We start from the raw sequence: 21,806 nt of genomic DNA, 5'->3' as shown, positions 1-21,806 counted from the left end.
TAAGCTAACTAGTTTATTTGTCTAGTTTGTAAATCATAACATATTTAATAGGTTTTTTATTTGTTTACTCCAATAAATTAGGTTTTATATAATTTATATAATGTATTAATAATTAAATATATATAAGGAATCTCAAGTTTTGTATTAAATATTTAAATGGATTATTTGAGCTTTGGATTGTCTTAAAAGTATTATTTGGGGTTTGGTGAGTGTTTGGGGTTTAGAGTTTTTATTACATATGTTTTATAAACATACGACGCAATTGTGTTTCTGTTGAGATATAAATTTTCAAAAAAAGGGGAGAAGATTAAGGACATTGGCTCACGTTTTTGGGGCCCAGCGGATCAAATTGCCTGCAAAATAAAATACCAGAAGATAAGATAAGTTTTTGTATTTAAAAGAATAGAGGATGAAGGATAAATGCAAAGAAAATAAAAGAAAATAAAAAAAGAGGATAAATGCAGGAGATTGGTTATCCATCTGCAAGTTTTGAATTCAATTTTGAATTCATAGCTAATCCTTAGCCTCTTTGAAGCTGATCCTCTACCCCTTATGATGCCTATAAAAGGGGGGCATCATGGAGTCAGGGGGTCATTGAGAAAATAACACCGAAAGGCTGCAGAAAAAGGCGAGTTCTCTAAGAAAGAAGCAGAGGAACGTGCATCCGCCAAAGCTTCGCTATCACTAGGTAGACGACATTTCTTTTCATGGCTCCTTTTAATTTGGTTTCGGCTGAAACCACAAAGTTTATCAAGGATTCGGCTGAATCCATTCTCTTGTAATCGGTTTCGGCTGAAACCACAAAAAAAAAAACTCAACAAAGGATTCGGCTGAATCCATCTCCCATTTGGTTTCGGCTGAAACCACGAAAAAAAAATTCAACAAAGGATTCGGCTGAATCCATCTCCCATTTGGTTTTGGCTGAAATTATAAAGGATTCTAATAAATCCATGTACCTCAAATACCAAGCGGATTCTGCCGAATCCATGATATATTGAGCTTCAAATAAAAAATTACTGGTTCAAAACAGAGGAGAAAATACCTGCAAAATAAAAAAAATGGAGTCAGTCGATGTAAAAGAAAGTATAGCAGTAAAATGGCTTTTCTTCACAGCAAAATAGAAAAGGAAACAAAAGAGTGTTGACCTTTTGATTGGCAGCCCGTGGAAAATAAATGGGTTTTGTCGCTGGTACCTAAGGGAAAGGGTGAGTTAGCTATTTACAAAGATTGGCACAGGGTGAAAGAGAAAGTTTCCAAACAAGATCATCACCTTTTGACTATACCTCTTGGATTCCTGTATAAAAAAGAGTGTTGCTTCTAACCCAAATCTATAAAAAAAGAAAAAAAATATATGATTTGGTTAGTGAGTAAAATAAAACTGCAACTACAAGATAAAAAAAAAAAAAAACTGTAGCAGTTTCCTTGATTTAATATGCAGAATAAGAAAAAAAGGTATAAAAAATGGTGGAAGGATGTATATCTCACGTGATACCTGCTGCCAAAAAGAAATAGGTGGTTAAGTATATTAGCCATATATCAAAGAGAAGGAAAAGTAAGTTTTGACTACCTTGGACTTATCCTTGTTGTTAAGTCAAGTCAAACAATCAACATATGATTACTTTGGCTCTACACACACAAAGAAAAAAGAAGTCAGGTGTTGTGATATCTACTGCTACTTTCACCAAGATAAAGAAAGTTCAGTAAAATAAAAAAAGATGCCGCCATATATTAAGCAAAAAGGAGGGAATGATGAGCCTGTTTGGTTTGGATGCTCGTCTGCGGAAAGCTAAAAATTGATGTGGGTGGCAATAAAAGGAAAAGTCACGGGCAATTTTTCTTACCCCAGAGCCTCACAAAAGAATCTTGCAGATGTGCAATGGCTCTGTCCACCGTGAGCCCGCAGCAAGGTTTATCTTTTTCTCCTTGGGAATTTCCTGCAAATAAAAAAGAAGTCGGCTGTTGTTTTCAAGAAGTAAGAGGAAGTCGGCTGTTGTTTTCAAGAAGTAAGGAGAAGTATGAAAAAATGTGATAGAAAGAGAGGTCGCATACTTTTTTTCTCTGGGAGTTCTCTACAAAACACAATTGAAGGAGGCGTGAATTGTGCAAAGGTTCATGGCTTTCATTTATAGCCGCCGCTGCAAGCCTGGCAGGTTCAACTATGACTTCTTTTCCCAATTTCAGTGGGACTAGAAGTATTGATGGTTGCTTACTCTTCCAAATTGGAAGTCAACTGAGGCAAGGAAACTTATGTGCGGTGGGTCTCAAATAAAATTGGTCAGGTAGCAAAGGCTTGGATAAATGGGCTGGCAGATTGTTAAGGCAGTAGAGGAAGATAACTAATTCTGCAATTCGGGCCTGATTGGATGGGTTCACAAAGTTTCTACCCATCTTAATATTCTACAAGCCCAAAGTTTTAAATGACCTAAAATAATCTAAATTAATTACGCACACTTAAAGTGATTAATTTAATTTTTTTGGGTCAAGTTCACGTGCCTCAATAAAAAAAATCTCAAGTCTTCTTTTGGTACAAAACCAATTGAGCCAAATTAGAAAATTCTTCCTCTTTCAAAATTCAAATCCTAAACCTCAAATTCAAAAAGCTAAAAAATGGTATAAAACCACCTCTCAAATTGGTACAAAACCAACCCTTCAAAATGGCATAAAGCCAACTAAGTCAAAACAAAACAACCCAAATAAAATCTCTCAAATCTGTGAACTACGTCCGGTTTGATCCCACAATGGGTACGTAGGCAATGTGGATTAAATTCACATACAACCGCGGTCAAATCAAATTCTATTACTCCAAATTTCTTTGAAATTAATTCTCACACAAAGTTACCGAATTAATTTCGCAATTTCTCAAATTTCATTGTAATGAACTACATTCGGTTTGATCCCGTCATGGGTATGTAGGCAACCTACTAAAATTTAGGTGCAACCACAGCCAAATCAATACATCCAAATTTCCCAGAAATTTGTCTCACACTCAAAGTCCCTGAGTTAATTTCTCAAGTCAAATCTAAGGGCTCTAAAATTACACAAATCATTTAAATGGGTCATCCACCTATTTAATTCCCAAAAATTCGGAACTACGTGTGGTTTGATCCTGCAGTGGGTACGTAGGCAACCTAAAATACGGGTGCAACCGCAATCACAAATAAATTCCATTTCAATAGGTCTTTTATCTCTTGGAAATCTAAACACTCACAAAGTGATCCGTCGGTTTCATTGCATTTGGAATCAAAGGGTGTTCCCTTGAGTCAAGGGACTATAATTAAGAGATGTACTCCATCTTGAATGGGTCGTACCCAAAATAATAAAACCCTTATTCCATAAATGAATTTGGGTGAAATTATGTTGGGTAATATTTATTATTTATTTAAAAATTTTGTTCAACATAATTTTTGGCACGCCCGGTGGGACCCATTCTCCCTTTCATCTCCAAAGTGATGAAACTAATCTTTCGTGATGTTTTGACTCTCAGGATTCTTTTCAAAACACACAAAGAGAAACAAATGGCACCTCAAATCACTGTCTACTTTCATGCTCTTCCTGAAGCTCAGTCTGTCGAAGGACGAAAGAGAAAGGCAGGATACAAAAAGTCATTTGTGATTAGTCAAACCCCGCTCTCAAGCTGTATCCCGAGAGCCAATGGATTCAGGGCTACCACAACTGGAGTAAGAGTGGCAAAGAGCCAGTTGAAGAGGGTTCCCTCTAAGAACGCTCTCCGCAACGCAAGAAAGAGGGCCGCAAGAGCCCAAAGGAAGAGAGAGGCCCAAGCTCAGACAATCGAGGCCATACTGGCTTCGATTGCCTTTAAAGCCCCGAGGGTAGAAGTTCCCAAAGTCGCGAAGCCTTTGAGCAAGGCACCGGTTCCCCCTTACATCATGGTCGGATCAGTGCCTGTCTATTTAACAATCACAGAGTCAGTGATGGTCACCTCCATTGAAGAGAAAGACGAGGCTCCTATTAGCCCCAAAACCCAAAACTCTGAGTCCACTCAATCTTCGTTTCAGACCTCTGACGAATCAGCAACGGAACCCATCTGCTTCGAAAAAGAAGGGGTTGTTGCAAGTCTCCACCGGAAAGATCAAAGTTCAGAATTCTCTGGTTCGACAAAGGGGGTCGGTAAGTGTATTGACATTGCATTCCCAAAGAAACAGAGAACATCCAGAGTGCACAAGAGAGCGTTCTCTGATGACGAAGTTTGGAAGCAAACGAGTCAGTTGCATGGGGCAATCTCTAAATCCCTCACGCAGATGGGGGAACTTCCCAAACTCCAACTTGGGTCTTCTTCCTTTACAGGCCCTATCACTCGGTCGAAAGCTCGTGCTTTGGCAGAAAATCCACAAGAATTGGCCGCCGACATTACCACTAGGCTAGAAGAGCCAAGGCATTCTGTTAGAAGACAAGAACAGTCTGACAAGCTGGAAAAGTCACAACATGCAGTTGACGGACTTATTCATAAAGGGATAACCAAGCTCATGACCATATTTGATGAGCCACTTCGACAGCAGTTGTTCCTTATTCAAGACACAACACCTCAACTCCAACAGTTGGGCATGCCTATGGATGAGGATTCCGAAGGAATGCAGGTGATGATGACCGGTGCCTCAAACATTGAGGAGCAAAATCAACAATTGTTGAGGAGGCTCGCCGAAGTAGAAGCTGAAATGAATGCCATGAGTGCACGACAAGAGGCTGAATTAAAAGCTATGAGAGAACGGCAAGAAGAAGAAGTCTTACGACTCGCAGCAGAATTGGTCGCTAAAGCCAATTTAAAACAAAAAAATGCCCTTGAAAATGAAGAGCTGAAAAGACGGGAAGAAGAAAAAAGATGGGAAGAAGAGAAAAAGAAAGAGGAGGAAAAGAAAGTAATGGAGAAGGAAGGCTTTTCAGGCGGGATAACTCCACTAGAAATCCAAGCGATGATAGCCAAAGGGATCCAGGATTTCCAGAAGTCATTAACTCAACCTGTGCTCGGGTATCGAAAGCCGTATCCCGACTATTTTGATACTATACCTTTTCCCAAGACTTATCGTCAGCCAAATTTCGATAAGTTCGACGGAATAAACATCACTCCTCACGAGCATCTAGCTCATTTTTATTCGGCTTGTGGCGAAACTTCCCAGTCTGATGCCTTATTGGTTAGGCAGTTCGTTCAGTCTCTTAGTGGATCGGCTTTTACATGGTACACTCAGTTAGAACCGGGATCAGTTAAAACTTGGGATGACATGCAAAAGGCATTCCTCGCCCAGTTTGTCAATTCAAAGAAAAAAGTTACAATTACTGATCTGGCTGAGACTAAACAAAAAGATAATGAGGGGGTAAATGACTTCATTACCAGATGGAGAGGCCTTAATTTGCAGTGTCCAGAGAAGTTCTCCGAGTTGGGATTGGTACAAATGTGTATGAATAATCTTTCACCAGATGTTGCAACATTTGTGTCAACCGCAGAGCCTCAGACGTTTAATGCTCTAGTATCCATAGCATGTAACGTTGAGAAACAAATTGCTCGCCAGAAAGCTAAGACCCCAATTCTGAAAATACAATTTGGAGAAAAGAAGATCGATAACAAAAAGTTGAATACGAAGAATGAGTCAATGTCTACCTTTGTCAAGGCAGATAAGGGAAATGATAAAGGCAATGCTAAAGAACCTCCGAGAAGATTGACTCTTAAGGAGAGAAAAGAAGTCAAGTATTCTTTCGACGTCGATGATATCGAAGAATTGTTTGACAATCTCCATGAAGCAGGTCTCATCAAACTTCCCGAGCCTAAGCGGCCAGCTGAAGTTAATAGAACCAATGATCCTAAATATTGTCGGTTCCATCGAATTGTTAGTCATCCTTTAAAGGACTGTTACGTTTTCAAGGACAAGGTGCAGGAAATGATTAACAACAATCAAATAACGCTCGATTCTCCCAAGAAGGCAGATGCAAATATGGTGGAAGTTGAACCCATTGCAAGAATTGAACCTATTCCAACTGTCTCATTACCAGAGGGTGCAGTGTCTGTAGAGTTCAAGGTTGACAATGAGGTCACGGTAGTACAAGCTTACCCAGACATGCCAAGGGCTGGAAACCCTAATATCCCGACCTTATACGAACTTATGACAGCACCAAGTCTAGATATTTGGGAAGATTCATCATCATTATCAGATGAGTCTACAGAGGGATGGAAAACTTTCAGCCGTAGGGTTAAAACAATGCCCATGATTCCCTCATCAGGAATTTCCACTCGCCCTGGTATAAAATTTCGGGGTAGACCATCTTTGAAGAATAAGAAGAAGAAGAAACGAGCACAAAAGAAGGTTCAAGTCCCTCAAGAGGAGGAGTTTGAACAACCACCAAGGGTGCCAATCACCCTTACAGAGTTTTTACCTGCTGAATTCTTCTCAAGTGATTCCGAGGAAGAAGAAGATGAAGTTGTGCAATGCTGTGTGACCTTCGTTGACGATGAGGGTGAGAAAGAAGTTGGTGAAATCACCTTGCGTTCTGGTCAACGCATTCCCTCTGCTGACAAAAATAAAGACAAAGAAGTGGTTGACCCATCCTCTAAAGAGGACGAGACCAACACTAAGAAGATTCTCATGCCGTCCCAAAAAGAAAGCACTTCGAATGAAGCCCCATTGTTTACTTTATTGGCAAATGAACCTAAAAGGGACAAAGCAAAGATGTTGGTCAAAGATACTCAAAAGCCGCATAAAGCCAAATATGATGTTCTGGCCCATTTGAAGCGTATCCCAGCTCTTTTGAGTGTTTATGACGCTCTACGAATGTCGAGCGAGCTTCGGGAGGCGCTCATTATGGCACTAACCAGTCCAGAATCCTATAAGGAAAGTATGGAGATAGCGGAATCAGCAGTTGTGACACAAAAAGTCTGCACTTGTTGTCTATCCAAAATCACATTTGATGACAGTGATCGATTACTTGGGTTTCAAGATCATAACCGACCCTTGTATGTTTCAGGCCAAATTGGAGACACGCCGGTTAAGAGAATCATGCTTGATTGTGGTTCCGCCGTAAGCATTATCTCATTAAAGACACTCCGGTCCTTGGGGATGGAACCTCGACAATTATCTCCCTTAACAATGACAATCCAAGGGTTTAACCAAGAAGGACAGAGAGTCATGGGTACCATTGGATTACAATGTAAGATTGGGGAGTTAATCTCAAGAGTTTTCTTCTATGTGATTGATGCCAAGACGTCCTACAATGCCTTGCTTGGGCGGCCGTGGCTCCATACATATGGGGTTGTGCCTTCTACACTACATCAGTGCTTCAAGTTTGTGTTGGACGGAAGAATCAAAAAAGTTGTTGCTGACACTGACCCGTTCGAATTTGAGGAAGTCAACTACTCTGATGCAAAGTGGTATAAGTCGCCCGGTTTTGTTATTGTATCACAAGATGACGAAACCACTAAAAGCATGGGCTTTAAAACAGAGTTGGAAAAGCAGAAGGTCGAAGCGTTGAAACAATCTAAACAGGTTCGAATTAAGCTTACAGGCAAGTACAGAAAAGATGCAAAAGTTGACGAACAAAAGTCTTCAGATTCGGAAGTATCTAAAGCATCAAAGTCAGCTCAAACTGGAGAAACACTTCACCAAACCAGTTCTTTGGCTAGCAAAAGCTCAAGCAACCTCAACTCGAAGTCAGAAGTGGTTTTCAAATATTCTCTAAAGGCTAAAAGAGAACCCGGTCAGAAGGCATTATCTCCAGTAGAAGACACAATGACATCATTAATGACGAGCTACACTCGGCCTTTACGAAAAATTGATCAGTCAATCCCAGGGAGCAGCTTAGTCATTTCTGTCCAGAAAAGGGGAGACTACAGTAAAAGGGTGGTTTCCTACAAGAATGCAACTACAATGCCCACACCGTTCCCACTGAAGATAAGAATCGAAAGGCGTAAAGCCAGGAAAGAGACGACTCATCTCACAGTGCAACACGAAAATGGCATATTCAAAGTATCTTTCCCTGAACAAGAACCGGACAGCCTCGAGCCATGTACTCTTACAGACCACGAGAAGAACATGTTCCGAGAGGTTCAATCAGATGTGGTTCCTCGTTCCTCAGTATTTCAGCGGCTGGGAAAAGTTGAAGCTAGACCTCGCAAATCAGTCTTTCAGCGTCTTGAAAACCCAAATTCATCACACACTTCAGTTTTTCAACGACTTGGGATGACTTCAACAAAAAGATCTCAAAAAAGCAAATGGAAATTGAATAAGAAGAGAAAATTTAGAATAATAGTCAACGATGCCGAGAGACAGGAAGAAACAAATTATTCCGCCGAAGCCAATTGTGTTTCCATTGTGGAGGAATCTACAAAGGACCAAGGAATCGTCAGCAGTGAAAGAACAGAAGAATTCATTGATATTGCCCAGCCAGCTCCATCTCAAATTGAGGACGGAGGTCAAGCCACTATTGATGAACTTCAAGAAATTAATCTTGGAACAGCCGACGAACCAAAGCCTATCTTCGTTAGCGCGCTGTTGACTCAAGAGGAACTACAGGCTTATGAATGTGTCCTACAAGAATATCAGGATGTATTTGCATGGGGATATCAAGACATGCCTGGTTTAGATCCAAAAGTCGCGGTTCACAAGTTGAATGTATCAAATCAATGTCGTTATGTGCAGCAAGCTCGACGCCGGTTCCGCCCAGAGCTGGCAATCCAAATTGAAGCAGAAATCGACAAGTTAAAAGATGTTGGTTTCATTCGAGAGGTCCAGTACCCTACGTGGCTTGCCAGTGTTGTTCCAGTCAAGAAAAAGAATGGTCAAATACGAGTCTGCATTGATTTCAGAGATCTCAATGAAGCATGCCCAAAAGATGAATTCCCACTCCCTATTACCGAACTCTTGGTGGATGCTACAACCGGATTCGGAGCATTGTCTTTTATGGATGGTTTTTCGGGCTACAATCAAATTAAAATGGCGCCCGAAGACGAGGAGCTTACAGCATTTCGCACTCCTAAAGGAGTATTTTGCTATACTGTAATGCCTTTTGGTTTGAAAAATGCAGGAGCAACTTACCAGAGAGCCATGACGGTCATCTTCGACGATATGCTTCATAACACTATTGAGTGCTACGTCGACGATCTAGTTGTCAAGACTAAAAAGAGGGAACATCATCTGAACGATTTAAAAAGGGTGTTTGACAGACTCCGAAAGCATCAACTCAAAATGAACCCCTTAAAATGTGCATTCAGGGTTACGTCTGGAAAGTTCCTCGGTTTCGTCGTCAGATATCGAGGAATTGAAATTGATCCCGCTAAGATCAAGGCGATCCAAGAAATGCCTCCCCCGCGCAACTTGAGGGAATTACGAGGACTACAAGGAAGGCTAGCCTATATACGAAGGTTCATTTCAAACCTTTCTGGGAGATGCCAACCCTTTTCAAGGCTCATGAAGAAGGACGTACCATTCATTTGGGATGAAGCATGTCAAAATGGTTTTAACAGCATTAAAGAGTATTTGTTGAGACCTCCAGTGTTAATGGCGCCAATTAAAGGGAGACCCCTAATCCTATATATTGCTGCATTGGAGCGTTCTCTGGGGGCATTGCTCGCTCAAAACAATGATGAAGGGAAGGAGAATGCTCTTTACTACTTAAGCAGAACACTCGTGGGGGCAGAAAATAATTATACCCCCATTGAAAAGGTATGTTTGGCCTTAGTGTTTCCAGTACAGAAGCTACGACACTATCTTCTCTCTCACAGTGTTACCCTGATCTCAAGAGCAGATCCCCTCAAATATTTAATGTCAAAGCCAGTACAGTCAGGGCGCCTAGCAAAATGGTCTCTGCTGTTGTCGAAATTTGAGATCAAGTTCGTGCCTCATAAAGCCATAAAAGGGCAGGCACTTGCAGATTTCTTAGCCGCACATCCTGTTCCAGATAATATGGAACTACCTGAAGATTTACCTGATGAGGAGGTCTTTACAACAGAGGCTTCTCCATGGAGACTCTATTTTGACGGGTCATCCACGAAAAGAGGGGCGGGGGCAGGTATAGTGTTCATCACACCATCAGGGGGCTTGATTCTGTATTCGTTCTCCATTCTAGCCATATGTTCAAATAATGTGGCAGAATATGAGGCGCTCATCATTGGCCTCGAAGTTGCTATAGAAATGCAAATTGACTGTCTTCAAGCATTTGGTGATTCACAGCTTATTGTTAAACAGCTAAATGGCCAATATGAAGTCAAAAGTGATGCATTACTTACGTACCACCAGAGAGCGAAGTATCTGATGTCACAATTCCAAGACATTTGCATTAGCCATATCCCAAGGTCCGAAAATGATAAGGCTGATGCATTGTCTAAATTGGCAGCGTCTTTGACATTTCCTGATGAAAGAGATATACAAATTACCGTTGGGGAACGTCGACTATTACCCCCAGCATTGGAACGTATTGAAGAAATTAATGAAACCAATAATGTGACTGTATCTGAGGGTGAGGAAGAAGCAGATTGGCGTCAGCCTATCGTAGAATACCTCCGGCAGGGAAGACTACCGACCAACTCAAAGAGAAGGGTTGATGTAAGGCGAAGAGCCACCCGATACATCTATCAAAATGACACTTTATACAGGAGATCCTTCGACGGGGTACTCCTGAGGTGCCTATCTAAAAGTGAAGCAGCCCGTGCTCTTTCTGAAACTCATGCTGGAACTTGTGGTGCTCATCAGGCTGGTCCAAAACTCGCAGCCCAGTTAAAAAGGTTGGGGTACTATTGGCCGACAATAATACAAGATGCAATAAAGTTCGCAACCACCTGTAAGGCATGCCAACTCCACGCAGACTTCATACATCAGCCTCCACAACCTCTCCACCCGACAATGTTGTCATGGCCTTTCGAAACTTGGGGACTAGACGTTGTCGGTATCATAAGGCCTAAATCTTCTCGATTACATCAGTATATTTTGGCTGGGACAGATTATTTCTCCAAATGGGCAGAAGCAATTCCTCTTAAGGATGTCAAAGCAGAAGATGTTGCAGATTTTATCAGGAACCACATAATCTACCGTTTTGGGGTTCCATCAAAGATAATTTCAGACAACGCCACATACTTCAAATGTAAAGCTTTAGTCAAGCTGTGCGAGAAGTACAATATCCGGCACTCATTTTCTGCAAGTTACAACCCATCGTCAAATGGTCAGGCAGAAGCTTTTAACAAAGTGCTATGTAATATTCTGAAGAAAATGATGTCCGGAAATAAAAGAGATTGGCATGAACGTCTCCCTGAAGCACTATGGGCTTACAGGACAACCGTTCGTACATCGACTGGATGCACTCCGTTCAATTTGGTTTACGGTTCAGAAGCGGTCTTACCTTTAGAGGTCCAACTACCGTCCCTGAGGGTGGCCATTCAATTGACGGACCCAGATGAAAACGTAAAGGTCAGATTAGCAGAGCTAGAAGCGCTTGACGAGAAAAGACTGATAGTTCAACAAAAACTTGAAGTCTATCAAGCCCAAGGGGCAGGCGCCTATAACAAGAAAGTAAAATTCAGATCTTTCTCAGTGGGAGACTTGGTTCTGACTGTTCGAAGACCGGTTGTTATTACCAGAAAGACCCATGGAAAATTTCAATCAAAATGGGAAGGACCCTACGTTATTTCTAAGGTTTTTTCCAAAGGGGCCTATGAGTTGTCCGATGCTGATGGAGATCGTATTTACTCTTGTGTAAATGGCAGGTTTCTCAAAAAATTTTACACTTAAGGCCGTTGGATTGAAAACCCGAAAGGGCGGTCCAAGCAAAAATTAGGGAAAAAAAAAAAAATCTCTGAACTACGGATGGCTTGATCCCTCAAAAGGGGTACGTAGGCAGTCTGGTCTCAAAAACTAGGTGCAGCCGCCCAAAATTCAAAATTTTCTTTTCCCCGGAAAACAAGGGGTGAACTTCGTTTGGCTTGATCCCTTAACAGGGTACATAGGCAATTTGGTCCCAAAAGTCAAATGCAGCCATAGTATTCCAAAACCAAATATTTTCTTCCATCAATGATATTAGTATACATCAGGCAGTATTCAAGAATTTTGAATGCAGGAAAGAAAGAAATGTAACTTTTCTTTATTAAAGAACTCAGGTTGAGAGGATTACAAGACAAGTCCTACTAACGTCAACAGTAAAACTAAAAGCAAATTTTGCAAAAAAAAATGAATGATGGAAGAAATAAAACAGAATCTCTATTTCTCCTTGCTGCAAAAAGAAATCAGGGAATCAACCAACTCTCTAAATTTTTCCTCTTGTGCTTCCATCAAAGCTCTGGCAGCCTCAAAAGCTCGGAATTTCCCCTCATTCGCAGAAATCCTAGAATGTCGGAGCTTCTGGTTTAGTTGATCTTGATCATTTATGAACCCATCGAGGCTTCTTATTTGTTCATGAAGGAAACTTTTTCGGGCTTCAAGAAGTTCTCTTTTCTGACGAATCTGCACCTCTACCTCGGTGATATGCAGTTCTTCAACGGTCAAATCCTCAATTCGTTTTAAAATACCGGCCCGCTGTGTGATAAAAGTGTCTCTAGCAGCTAGGCATTCTTCATTGCGATAAATCAAGGCATGAATGAGCTCAAGGTCAACATCATCATCAAGTCTAATCGTCGCAGCATGAGCAGAAAGTTCCTTTGCGGTCTTAAAAACTTTGTCAATAACTTCCGAAAGCCATTTAAAATGGTCATGGCCGACTCCAATCACACGGATCAGGGATTGCAAAACTTCAAGTGAGCTATAAATTTCCTTTTGATGGGCCAATAGCTCTGCTGGTGTCTTGGAAGTGGAAAGACAATCAAAGATGATTTCTATTTCACTCGCTATGAAGGCCTGTCTTGAAAAAGCCACATTGGGACCAAAAATTTCAAAAATGGAGGCCCCTATTCCCACAGGCTTAGGAATAACTACAAGTTTGGCCACAGTAATCGGAAGGTCAGCCGTTTTAATTGGAGAATTGGATTCAGTCCTTTCTGTGATAATGGTATTCTCCGTGTCAACTTCACTTGGAAGATTACTCAAAGGATCTGTCAACGATCTGTTCTCTACCTCGGCTGAGATTGTCTTGTGTGTAATGTCATCCATACCAGGGACGCCTGTGGATGGTTCCTGAAAATTAACAGATGTGTCTGATCGCGAGCGCTTTATGCCTGCGTCTTGGTGACGGTATTGGGAATGGCGTTTTTTGGACCGTTCACCTCTATTCATCTTCCCATCCTTTTTGGCAGGAGAACGAGAACTTTTGCTTCGCTGATCTGATATGGATTGTGTTTTGTCTTCATAAAGGTTTTCCTTTCTGGAAAATATGGAAATGTCCTTCAGCCTCGAAATAGGAAAGTCTTTTCTCCTATCAACAACACGAGTCCTATTTAAAGTCTCATAAATGTCCCACACATTTAGTTTCAAATACGGTGCGCAAGTTGTCATCCACCATGAACAATACCACCATGTACACTGTCCGTGATAGAAAGAGCGTGGGATGTGAAATAGAGCTGATGTGTCGCTCCTATAAAGTGACCTTTGAGCCGTCGCCATGTCCAGGAAACTACAATGTTCTCTCTGTTGGACACTAAGAACAAGTTGCTTCATAGGAACACTTTGGTCAAAGCCAAACTGCCTTGCAAATCTATTCGGATAATACGGCTCTAGCCAAGCATATTCACCTACTCTCACAGGTAGTAATGCGTGGCGAATGCAAATCAAGATTTCAAGTTGGTCCTCGGATAGGCTACCATTATCCATAAAGGTACCTGCTTGTCTATCGTCCCAGGAACAAGCCCAATAATGCGCAGAGTCGACTCTAAAGACGATTCGAGCATGATCCATTTTTAAGCTTCTTGCTTCAATATCGGCGTATCTTTTTAGATGGGGATATCGCTCAGGAATGCACTATCAGGATTTCGCTGGTATAGATAAGGAAAGTATTCGCCTAACCAGCCAATAACGTAGTGAAGCGGAAAGCAGGCACGAGATTTACCAGGGCCCCTTGGGTCAGTTGCAATTTCCCCAAGACCGTGATAAATGTAGCCTAAGACAGTCGGTGCAAGAGAAACTTTGATCCCTTCAGCCATTAGGCATGCCATGTAGAAAGTTTCTGGTCTTATTTTCAGGCTATTGGAAGGTAGTACAAATCTGCTAAGCCAGAATGCTATAAAAGCGGCACAAGATCCTTTTTCAGAGACATCTAACGGCACTGGTCGCTTGACCTCATATTTTCTGTTGTCTGGGTCATAAAGATTTTTCCCCCGATAAAAATGAGCGGACCATTGCTCTAGGTAGACGTAGTTTCCCCCATGGGCAAGACACAAGTCCGAATGGATTCTCAAAAGCTCATTAACAGTAAGGGGGTATTTTGCTTCTCCACGTAAATATTTGTTCTCAGGGATAAATTCTTCGTACGGAACGCCTAAAATTGGCAGGCCACCAATTGCCTTAAGATCCTGTAAAGAAATACTCATCTCACCAGCTATGTGATGGAAAGTATTAGCCAGTGGGCCCCATAATTCGCAAAATGCTCGTAAAACGTCTGGGCAATAATCATAGGAGAAGCGAGAAATGCCAACCGCACCAAATATACCTGCTTCTTCCAAGATGTCCCCAAAATCTCTCAGTATAAGAACAGTCCATGAAGAGATACGTGCATTACTGGTAACTCGGCCCCTGCAGTTAAGCTCTGTGCCCCAATTTTTCTTGTCTTTCAACATCTTGTCTAGTACTGGATAATATTCTGGCCCAACTTTCTCCGCAATGTCTCCATCAGGATCGTTATTCACATTCATTAAAGTGTGAGCCTGAAATAAGTTACCGTATGTTTGACCCAGCCTCAAAGCCCCGTCTTTTAGATACGGGTCGAATTCAAAGCGACCGGAGCGTATGTTGGTGGTGGAAGACCAAGCCACTGGGTCTTTAAGATGTTTCTTGTCGCAGTGAATGGAGGACAAAGATAAGGAGTAATGGGGGCCATTTGACAAAATATGACCGCGTTTATCGTACGCTCGGTCTGCAGTAAGTTGACCTCGTGCATCCATAATCTAAAAGCAAAGTAAAAAAAGGGGAGTCAGAATTGGCAGCACAATGAAAGAGATCATCAAGCGTCGTACGTAGAAAGTTGTTCTACAAACTCGCTTGAGGGGGCAACTGTTGAGATATAAATTTTCAAAAAAAGGGGAGAAGATTAAGGACATTGGCTCACGTTTTTGGGGCCCAGCGGATCAAATTGCCTGCAAAATAAAATACCAGAAGATAAGATAAGTTTTTGTTTTTAAAAGAATAGAGGATGAAGGATAAATGCAAAGAAAATAAAAGAAAATAAAAAAAGAGGATAAATGCAGGAGATTGGTTATCCATCTGCAAGTTTTGAATTCAATTTTGAATTCATAGCTAATCCTTAGCCTCTTTGAAGCTGATCCTCTACCCCTTATGATGCCTATAAAAAGGGGGCATCATGGAGTCAGGGGGTCATTGAGAAAATAACACCGAAAGGCTGCAGAAAAAGGCGAGTTCTCTAAGAAAGAAGCAGAGGAACGTGCATCCGCCAAAGCTTCGCTATCACTAGGTAGACGACATTTCTTTTCATGGCTCCTTTCAATTTGGTTTCGGCTGAAACCACAAAGTTTATCAAGGATTCGGCTGAATCCATTCTCTTGTAATCGGTTTCGGCTGAAACCACAAAAAAAAAAAACTCAACAAAGGATTCGGCTGAATCCATCTCCCATTTGGTTTCGGCTGAAACCACGAAAAAAAATTCAACAAAGGATTCGGCTGAATCCATCTCCCATTTGGTTTCGGCTGAAATTATAAAGGATTCTAATAAATCCATGTACCTCAAATACCAAGCGGATTCTGCCGAATCCATGATATATTGAGCTTCAAATAAAAAATTACTGGTTCAAAACAGAGGAGAAAATACCTGCAAAATAAAAAAAATGGAGTCAGTCGATGTAAAAGAAAGTATAGCAGTAAAATGGCTTTTCTTCACAGCAAAATAGAAAAGGAAACAAAAGAGTGTTGACCTTTTGATTGGCAGCCCGTGGAAAATAAATGGGTTTTGTCGCTGGTACCTAAGGGAAAGGGTGAGTTAGCTATTTACAAAGATTGGCACAGGGTGAAAGAGAAAGTTTCCAAACAAGATCATCACCTTTTGACTATACCTCTTGGATTCCTGTATAAAAAAGAGTGTTGCTTCTAACCCAAATCTATAAAAAAAGAAAAAAAATATATGATTTGGTTAGTGAGTAAAATAAAACTGCAACTACAAGATAAAAAAAAAAAAAAAAACTGTAGCAGTTTCCTTGATTTAATATGCAGAATAAGAAAAAAAGGTATAAAAAATGGTGGAAGGATGTATATCTCACGTGATACCTGCTGCCAAAAAGAAATATGTGGTTAAGTATATTAGCCATATATCAAAGAGAAGGAAAAGTAAGTTTTGACTACCTTGGACTTATCCTTGTTGTTAAGTCAAGTCAAACAATCAACATATGATTACTTTGGCTCTACACACACAAAGAAAAAAGAAGTCAGGTGTTGTGATATCTACTGCTACTTTCACCAAGATAAAGAAAGTTCAGTAAAATAAAAAAAGATGCCGCCATATATTAAGCAAAAAGGAGGGAATGATGAGCCTGTTTGGTTTGGATGCTCGTCTGCGGAAAGCTAAAAATTGATGTGGGTGGCAATAAAAGGAAAAGTCACGGGCAATTTTTCTTACCCCAGAGCCTCACAAAAGAATCTTGCAGATGTGCAATGGCTCTGTCCACCGTGAGCCCGCAGCAAGTTTTATCTTTTTCTCCTTGGGAATTTCCTGCAAATAAAAAAGAAGTCGGCTGTTGTTTTCAAGAAGTAAGAGGAAGTCGGCTGTTGTTTTCAAGAAGTAAGGAGAAGTATGAAAAAATGTGATAGAAAGAGAGGTCGCATACTTTTTTTCTCTGGGAGTTCTCTACAAAACACAATTGAAGGAGGCGTGAATTGTGCAAAGGTTCATGGCTTTCATTTATAGCCGCCGCTGCAAGCCTGGCAGGTTCAACTATGACTTCTTTTCCCAATTTCAGTGGGACTAGAAGTATTGATGGTTGCTTACTCTTCCAAATTGGAAGTCAACTGAGGCAAGGAAACTTATGTGCGGTGGGTCTCAAATAAAATTGGTCAGGTAGCAAAGGCTTGGATAAATGGGCTGGCAGATTGTTAAGGCAGTAGAGGAAGATAACTAATTCTGCAATTCGGGCCTGATTGGATGGGTTCACAAAGTTTCTACCCATCTTAATATTCTACAAGCCCAAAGTTTTAAATGACCTAAAATAATCTAAATTAATTACGCACACTTAAAGTGATTAATTTAATTTTTTTGGGTCAAGTTCACGTGCCTCAATAAAAAAAATCTCAAGTCTTCTTTTGGTACAAAACCAATTGAGCCAAATTAGAAAATTCTTTCTCTTTCAAAATTCAAATCCTAAACCTCAAATTCAAAAAGCTAAAAAATGGTATAAAACCACCTCTCAAATTGGTACAAAACCAACCCTTCAAAATGGCATAAAGCCAACTAAGTCAAAACAAAACAACCCAAATAAAATCTCTCAAATCTGTGAACTACGTCCGGTTTGATCCCACAATGGGTACGTAGGCAATGTGGATTAAATTCACATACAACCGCGGTCAAATCAAATTTCTATTACTCCAAATTTCTTTGAAATTAATTCTCACACAAAGTTACCGAATTAATTTCGCAATTTCTCAAATTTCATTGTAATGAACTACATTCGGTTTGATCCCGTCATGGGTATGTAGGCAACCTACTAAAATTTAGGTGCAACCACAGCCAAATCAAATACATCCAAATTTCCCAGAAATTTGTCTCACACTCAAAGTTCCTGAGTTAATTTCTCAAGTCAAATCTAAGGGCTCTAAAATTACACAAATCATTTAAATGGGTCATCCACCTATTTAATTCCCAAAAATTCGGAACTACGTGTGGTTTGATCCTGCAGTGGGTACGTAGGCAACCTAAAATACGGGTGCAACCGCAATCACAAATAAATTCCATTTCAATAGGTCTTTTATCTCTTGGAAATCTAAACACTCACAAAGTGATCCGTCGGTTTCATTGCATTTGGAATCAAAGGGTGTTCCCTTGAGTCAAGGGACTATAATTAAGAGATGTACTCCATCTTGAATGGGTCGTACCCAAAATAATAAAACCCTTATTCCATAAATGAATTTGGGTGAAATTATGTTGGGTAATATTTATTATTTATTTAAAAATTTTGTTCAACAGTTTCTAACAATCCGAACCGTTCATTTTTTAGTTCTTCACTCAAAAATTATCCTTGCAAAAATTAGCTCAATCGGAGATGTAGAAGTTAGGTAATGATGGTCCAACTTATGAACGATCGTGATTTTTTTAATGATAATCGAACGGCTAGATGAATTCCATTTTGAATGATTTTTTGTAAAGATGATCTTTGACTATGAACATAGAAAATGAACGACTCAGATTGTTGAAATCACGTTGTGGTCTTCACAATTATGGAAACGACAAGGTTTCAACGGGAAAGTTATTAGAATTATACTCTTCAAGTTATTTATATGTAGAAGCTCACATCTCAATTGTGTTTTCAACGATCCGAATCGTGCATGTTTTAGTTCCACACTCAAAGATAATCTATGCAAAAAATTAGCTCAATCGGAGATGTAAAAGTGAGGTAATGATGGTCGAATTAATGAACGATCGTGGTTTAATAACTTTAATTATAGTTGTATTACAAAAGTTGTATATACACATATACATTTATGTTTTATTATAGTTGTAATATTGTATATAATTTTAAAAGTTTATTATATATGGTATTACACTATTACTAACATAATAGTATTATATAATAACTTAATAAACATATTAATAATTTATTGGAGTAAACAAACGAAAAAACTATTAAATATGTTATGATTCACAAACTAGACAAATAAGCTAGTCAGTTCAGTTGGTTGAGAGTTAAAGATTGTTATGTGAGGTCTTATGTTCGAATTACAACAAAGCCAAAATCCTATATTTTTTTTATTGAAGATATATATATATGTGTGTAAATAGGCTTTGGGCCCATTCTAACCAGGCCTAGCCCTCCAAGCCCCGAGCCCGGCAGGCGGGCCTTGGGCTTGTGTATTGTATTAAGGCTTAGGCAAGCTTGGCCCGGACTGAAAGCTCTATTGGGCTGCTCTAATTCAAGCCCGAGCCCTAAAGATTTGGGCCGAGCTAGCCCGGCCCAGCCCATTGCCGACTCCTAATTATTTTATAGTACTCAACGAGTTAACTCTTGAAAAATGTAAGGTGTAAGGGCCTTTATGTAAATATTACTAGAGAATATAATTAATCTCTCTTGATATTGTGACCGGCTAGCAATATAATTCTTTTTGTCTTTTTTCCGTGACCAACAAAATAATGCAATTGGAAAAAAATGTTAATGTGAACATATTTAATACAATAATGCTAATTGTCCCACATTTTTTTTCCCACATTTGTATCCCACCTGATGTGTCATTACTTCACTGGAAGGGTATTTCTTTTTTCTTTTTTAGGTTTTATTTTATAATTTTTAGTGTCCAATGTATGGATGCCATGTAAGATGGTATGAAATTGTGGTATAAAAATGTGGTAAGTGTAGCATTACTGTTAGCAACCCAAAACCTCAATGATGTATAGTAATTATCCCACACGAATCATGTAGAACTAAAACATAATACGTTAAGCCCTTTAAGATGCATTACTGGCCGGAAATCATATTCAATAATGCATTAAAGGGCTCAAGATGGTATGAAATTGTGGTATAAAAATGTGGTAAGTGTAGCATTACTGAAAAATAAAATACAAAATAGCAAATTTAATACCAAACAGAAAATATAGTTGCATTCATTACAACAATGACAATTATATGTATCATTTCCTATTTATTCCAATGAAATACAAACTACATTCATATTCCAATTATATTTTTCATACAATGTGAACCAAAATCATCCAAGAATTTATAATTTATAAAAATAAAGCATACCCATTTTTTCTTGGACCTTTAACTATAGTAAGCGTTTCAAACATTTTTAATTATTTCATAATTCAACAAGCATAGAATTTAAAACTTAAAGGACAAATTTCCAGGACACGCTGCCCATTTGTCGAGCATTTGAAAAGCTCGCACTATTGGTAGCTCCACCACAGTTATACCCCACTATTACTACCCTTTTGCACTATAGTTATACATATGTATCCCTTGCTAATAAAATTATAAAACTTAAACCCTAAACTCATAAATCTTATAAACTATTCTAATTAAAACATGTCTTTACACACTCAAATAATCCCTAATAACAAAAAAGCAATCATTATATTTGCACCTTTGAGTGTTGTGCATCTACCCCAACTACACTACAATTCAAAAAAGTAAAAAAATTATTTCAAGTGCGTTGAAATGTTCTCAAGAGCTTTCTTTGTGAGGCTTCGAACGCTTATTACAAAGTCACACCCCAAAACCTCGAAACGTGATAGGGCACGTACTCTAAGGATCCCAAGCTAGAGTACAACACACCTAATCGACAAAGCATTATAGTCTCAACTTCCCCATAATACGTTAAGCCCTTTTAAATTCCAATCGGTTTGGATCCGAATTTGATCAAGAATGAAAAATTAAATATATAAATATAAAATCATTTACATAAACCAACCCCACACGACTACTTAATTTCTAAATCGTAACTTTATAGTATTTATACAAAACAATTGTTTTCAAAATTACAAGTAGAAACACATATATTCAAAATATTGTGTACACAAGTAAAATTACAACCTGGTTCACAAGTCTAACTAAATACCAAAAGTTCACAAAATAAGCCAAAGAAACATTTTAATCTACCTAGAGACTTTGAGAATACTAGAGCAAATTGCTAAAGTTGACAAGCTGTAAGGCCGCTCCACTAGATCAGTCTAGATCATCAATGCGTACATGATCTACACCAAAACTAGGGGTGAGCATCACATACGTTCATCTGCCTTGCAGGGGTACATCCGGCTAGGTTTGAAAGTAGTCACGAATATATTTACTACATATAAGCATTTATAAAATATTTAAAAATGATGCACAATAAACACCATATATTTGATCAGTGAGTAACTAAAATTAGTTGCATACTCAAGCAGATTTTGCAAACATATATATCTTCATTGCATAACACCTCGATCCATATCTTCAATGCATGCATTACTGTTGCCAACTATCTAGATCTTGCGTAGGGTAATTCTTCTCATGATTCTTTAACTATCTTGAGGCATAAAGCAACCACTCTTCCATTTTGCATTAAAACACATCTCAATCCATGTATAGAGGCATCAATATATACTTCATACAGATCCTTAACATTTGGTAAGACCAAAACTAGAGTTTTCGTTAACCTCATCTTTAATTCGATCTTCAAATGCCTTCTCACATTTGTCATTCCATTCAAATACCTTTCTTGGTTAACCGGGTTAGTGGGGTAGCAATCTTCGAAAAATCTTTCACAAATCTTCTATATATAATATCCAGCTAACCCTAGAAAACTCGGAGACATTTTTCGATCTTTCCCACTTCATCAGTGCTTCTACCTAGCTTACTTGTATCCCCATGTGTACCATATATCACTCGAAATAATATGACCTAAGACACTTCAACTTTTTGGTAAACAATAGCTTCTCCTTCAGTGTATGTAAAACTATTCTTAGAAGCTACTCGTGTTCCTCATGAGTCAGCCTCCTTTAAAATTCACAATATTCTCTAAAATACCCCTAAACCATGACAGCCG

This window comes from Dryas octopetala, chromosome 7 (genome assembly GCF_963921425.1).
Source record: "Dryas octopetala chromosome 7, drDryOcto1.1, whole genome shotgun sequence".
NCBI classification, from domain to species: Eukaryota; Viridiplantae; Streptophyta; class Magnoliopsida; order Rosales; family Rosaceae; genus Dryas; species Dryas octopetala.
This window is presented reverse-complemented; position numbering follows the sequence as displayed.